This window comes from Morone saxatilis, unplaced genomic scaffold (assembly GCF_004916995.1).
Source record: "Morone saxatilis isolate NCDOM2014 unplaced genomic scaffold, NCSU_SB_2.0 Contig16, whole genome shotgun sequence".
In the NCBI taxonomy this organism is placed as follows: domain Eukaryota; kingdom Metazoa; phylum Chordata; class Actinopteri; family Moronidae; genus Morone; species Morone saxatilis.
The window spans coordinates 9,113-14,931 of NW_023339718.1; positions in this window are offsets into that span (position 1 = coordinate 9,113).

Consider the following 5,819-nt stretch of genomic DNA (forward strand, 5'->3'; position numbering starts at 1 on the left):
GTAGCTCTCAAGGGTCGGCGCGGAGGGATGGTACGAAATGGGGCTGTGGTCATCGGAAACTGGAAGGGGAGGGTTTGCGCCCCCTATGAGGTGAGGAACGCATGAATCGCGTAGTCCATGACGATGGTGTGTGTTGTGTTATGTGGGGCTCAAGAGTGATTCTGCAATCGCGCAAGGTCAAGGAAAAGAGGATTTTTGAGACGAGCTTGCGATCAGTGCCACCCAGAGTGTACCGAATGAAGCCTGGCTTAGGGAGTTGTATGTATCGTTTCGGCCAAAGGTTGGAGCAAAGACGGGGTGGAGGATACCGTAAAGGGGCTGTACAACGATGTCAAGAGCACCTCAACGATTCCTGCACCGCAGCTCACGACTTACACCGGCCCTGGGGATTGGCGCCCTTGACAGCCTTTGGAGCCGTGACCATGTGGGATTATGCCAGGACCGTTTATGGGAAGATGTTTTTTGTACTTGTCGGGAGCACATTCAAAATGGATGGACGTGGTATGTGGAACTCTGCCACTTCAGCCACCACAATTGGAGGCGCTGCCGTCACGACGTTTCAGAGTAACCATGGTATGCCGGAGTCGGGGGTGGTGTCTGGACTAAATGGCACTTGTTTTCGAGCCAGCACAAGAGTTTCAAAGACTTCTTAAAAAAGAATGGGTATGCCGTCATGGACCTCTGCCACCCTTACCAGTGGCCGCAGTAATGTGTTTACGCAGAGAGAGGTACCAACATTTCAAAGAGAGATGAGTAAAAAAAATGTCCAGGAGGGGACACACTGACAGGTATGGTAGCGCAGAGTGGTTATGTTAGCTACAGAGTGACTCCTGTTCACATACAACAGGGTCTGTCTCCGAGCATGGAGCTGCTTCTCGGGCGAGAAAGGTACGTGGGCGACACTGGGGACTGCAAAGTCCACCCAGACTTAAGCGAGGAAATGATAGAGGAAGAAACGCAAGGAAGACACGATAAAAGATCGAGTCAACAAAAGAAGGCAAAAGACCGCTGGTGTCGCGAGAGAGAGGACTGCTGGTGCGACGCCAAAATTCCGAGTCTAGAGGCCGAGGGTGATGTCCCTGGAATTGTGGAGTCGGTGACTGGAGGAGTGTCATCACAAAGGTGAGTGGCTGGGGTGATGACCGGAAGGGTGTAGTGAGGAACAGGTGGACCAGATTCACCCACGATGACCAGGAAAGAAAATGCAACAGCAGACCAACAGACTGCCGTCTACTCAGCTAAGGCAGGCGACGAAGAGAAAGGTTATGAGCATGGCTGGAAGCTAATGGTGTACTCATGGTTTGACAGAGTTGTTATGGACCACGCAAGCTAGTGGAAGCTGTAAGGAAGCTTCAGAGATTGAACAAAGAACTGTAAAACTGGAACTCCAGTAAGGCGAGACAGTCAAAGGAAGTGGGGAAATTAGAGTTGCCCAGTACCTTGAAGACTTTCAGTTCGCAGACTAAGAGGGACTTGTTTTTTTTGTTGTAATGGAGGTTTTGGTGTGTCGTACTAAAATGCACTAATATTGTTTTTAAAATTTAAGAATATTAGTAACAGTTTGCTAGTGTTCTGGTGGTGTATGATTAAGAACATGCTTAGAAATCGTGTGTGAGGTAACTGGGTGGAGAGATGTGATAGATATCATAGGTATATTCGCTCAGGTCGGCCACTAGGGGCGCCAGAATGGAGAAAGTTGTGATGCCTGTGTGTTTGTTGGGGGATTCGATATTACATGGGTGTGAGAAAAAGAGTCAAGGCGCACTGTGGTAGTATCCGATTTTGATTTGAGCTAGTGCGACTGTGTCGGCGTCGTGCAGTTATCTCTCTAATTTGTGTTGGTCTCCTCCATATTGTCGTTCGTTTTTGTTTTATATATGTTTATGTTCCTTTTGAACAGGATTCAAGTCCGGTTGAATTTGTTGTACCTGTGGTTACCATGGCAATGTTTCACCTCTGAAAAGAGGAAAGGACCGTCATTGCTTCCAGTCAAAACCCAGTCTCATAAAAACGTACCCTGGCTACGTTGGGTCCAAAGTGCAAAACGTAGAGGGTTTACAATAATGGCCCTGAAACTGAAACGTTTCAGTTTCACTTATTCTGGCCAGATTCTGAAAACATCTTCTTCAAAACAACGAGCAAGCGGGAGGGATTATGTACATTCACTGATATATGAAAATAAAGTACATATTTCTCGCTAGAAATGTATATCAAAACGCATTTTTAATTGAGAAACTAACTCAAAAATATTGATTTTTTTCCTAAAAATGAAAGAGAAATGACCGCCATTTCTTTGTTCTCACGGCCGGGATCTTGAAAAGTCATGTGAACTTGGACGCAAAACATATAAGAAAGAAAAGGAGAAAAATGTAAACCAGTATCAATTTAAGAGCATTATTTGTAAACCCTCTACGTTTTTGCACTTTGGACCAACGTAGCCAGGGTAGTTTGATGATGGAGACTGGGTTTGCTTCAGTGAGATCAATACAGCATCTGTTTCCTGACTGCTCCCCTACAGGCTGATTACCAGAAATGATTTTTACTGATTTAAGTACAGAGTTTCCCCTTTTTGGTGAACCAAAATACATTAATGTATTGTCTGTAGGTGCCGTGTAGCGCGGGGTGGATGTTGAAGTTCAAGCAGTTGAGATGTTGTCAGGGGGCGTGAAGATTGTAGAGCAACATGGGATGGGTCAATATTGGAAAAGCTGTAGTGTAGCGCGCCATTGGGAAAGTGCTCGCTGATGAGTCAAGTTGGAAATTTCACGTTCGAATTCATCCGAAGATTAGGATTCTGACACATGACGATGGACGCTATAGTATATGCGATTGCAATACATGAAACGAAGTGTATGTTTATTGAAAGGGCCCATTCAACGCTTTTTCAGCCCTTTTGCCTTTGTATGTTTTTAATATGCCTCATTAAAAACCCCCACCACCATTAGGATGGCTATTGTCAGATTCTGTTTGTAATAAAGGCCAACAGGCTGGCTGTTGACTGGTATGCTCTATGAACAAAACAGACCATTATTAATAAAGCGTATTTATTAAATATTCAAAAGCAAGAACACTGGTTTTACTTTTTGTTTTTTGTTGTGGTAGCCACGACACACCTTTGTTCCTGGGCTTTAGAGGTGTGGGCGAGGAGAGATCTATTTGCCCTGCGAGAATCCAGGGAGATAAACGATTATAAAGTGTAGACCCGCAGGTTCAACGACTGAACTGAACGATATTTAGGAGCGACTGAGGCTAGCTGTTAAAGATGCGAACTCAATTGTCCTTCTAAGCGTGCTTTGCCTTTCTTTTCTTGGTACCCCGCCACTCCTCTCAGGTGCGTGAGGCGTGAGCCACTTCTGCAGCTCACCCCTGTATGACGAGCAGTTGCTGTAACAAAAAGAAAGAAAAAAACGTTTTATAAAGTTGTAAAATTAAAAATACGAAAGCTGCAGTTCTGCATTGCTAATACAAACAACAGACTCCGGACTAAGTTGCCACAGCACGGCAATAATTAATTAATAATTAATACACCACACCCCATCAGCACAGCAGCATTGAAACCATGTCTTCTCCTTCATAAGGATTTCCGGCATCTTAACAAAGATATCAGTCAATTAGCATGAGCATAAGGAACACCTAATATAACATTGTCTGATGTGTGATTAACTCTACTAACTTCAAATCCAGCACAATTATTTAAGCTCATGAATGAGTTTGGCAACCTTTCAGGATTTAAAGTAAACTGGAGTCACAGTGAAGACTCCATGTTGCCACAACAAATCTGAAAAAAAGAGAGACGTAAATATCTTCGTGTGAAGGAAATTTCAGAGCAGAGATTATCATTTTATGAATTTGGGAAGTGAGGAAATCAAATAGTTTTTGTTTGAAACTGACTAAGCACTAATATCAAATCATATTAGTAATAATAATAATCATGATTATGATAATAATAATAATGAAATGTTTCCCAGAGGTGAGAGAGGATGAGTGGGAGGAGCTCAGACCTGATATCGCTGCACTGCACCACCTCAGAGGACTTCCTGAACACATGTTTCATGAAAGGCTCAAGAACTCAAACCAAAGGTATCTTAATAAATGTTTGGTGTCTTCAACTGGTATGGTATTGGTACATGCATATATGTATATTTTAGGAAATACATTCATATCATAGGGACCCCCTGGTGCATTATTTTCAGTAATTAAAGAATTCATTAAGACGTCACCAAAGAAATGTGCATTGAACATGTAACATGGACTTTACTCCATCTTAGGCACGCATCCATCCATGGGGCCAGAGGTAAAAGATCCAGTACCAGGTAATCAAGTATTTACTCTGTTCTCAACTGAGATTGTTGGTGCCATTCTGGTGAGAATGCTTTCATTAGTTAGACAAATAGTTGGACAAAACAAGACATGTATTAGCTACAGCTCTGAGAAATTGTGATGGACAGTTTGGACAGTTTTCTTTTGTCCATCAATTGATAAACTGAAAGAATGATCTCAGATTAAGCGATAGGAAAAAAAAGAAAGAGGTACTGACCATGGTATTGATTTGGCTACTTCAACCATTTATTCTGGTACAGGGTGGACTTAATAATGAAAATGAAGACATGTCCTAGTGACCCTTTCACCTGGAATAAGCCCATAAAGATTAAGACTATGTGGATTGACAGATTTCATGTGGTCTTTATCAAGTTTTACTGTTATGTATGTAGTTTTTGTGATAAACATGTTAATGTTTATGTAATTTTCTAATCTTTTAGGGCGGACATTGACCAAAACCCACTGAGTCTGTTGAATGATTTGCAGGAGTGTGAGAAGAATTTCACAATGTGTGTCATTGAGATGGGACAGGTAGGTGGATTTTAGAAAATCAGATGCTGTGCTTAGTTTAGAAGAACTGAACTCAATGTAACTGGATCCAAACCAGTGCAAAGATTTGACACATTAGAATACACAGATTGAAATACACCGTCCTGCATAGACAGTTATCTTTACATAACTGCTCTCTGATTATCTGTTGTTTTTTTGTATGTTAATTTTATTATCAATTGCTTTCCAGGATTTTGAGAGCTTCTTGGGAGCTGTTGATGAACACAAGATACAAGATTAGCTGCTCAGTGCTTCAGAGCTCTCTCACAGCTACAGCCAAAGACTTCTGGTCATGACTGACAAAGAAAAGTCAACAAATGACAGAGTCCAACAGGAGTACAGCATGGATCCTCATTACTCAGTAATAGTCAGCCCAGAATGCCTGCACAATGCTTCGTGTGTACCAGAAGCAGACGGCTACACTGTAGTGAAAATATTTGGAAGTGTTTCAGAAGATGGACAATCTGTGTCTGGACTTTCTGGCTCATCACTTGCAGAGCTGATGTTGAAACAGTCACTGGAAGCCGTACCAGTGTTCTCCCTTGATGGAAACACAACCACAGACTTCCAACATAACTTCATTCGGGTTTTTGTGGTCCGTGGCATCAAAGCAGTCTTAGAAACAAACCAGGAGAATCACCAGATTTACCAGGTCATGAACCAACTTGACTCCGTTTCATGCTATGAAATTCCACAAAGACCGGTTGATCACAGCACACAGTATGACCACCAGCAGATCCTCATCATGGAGGACGACCCTGTTGTCAGAAAAGCTGCTGTTTATCTGTATGAGAAACATCCAACGGTTAGCTCTGTCTACGTTCTTAAAAATAACCAAAAACCAAAACTGATTCATGGTGACTCTGTACCTCTTTCAGAGGACAGCAGACTGGTGCTGGTAGGCCATGGTGTGACAGACAAGTCAGGAGAGACGAGACTGGCAGGATTCA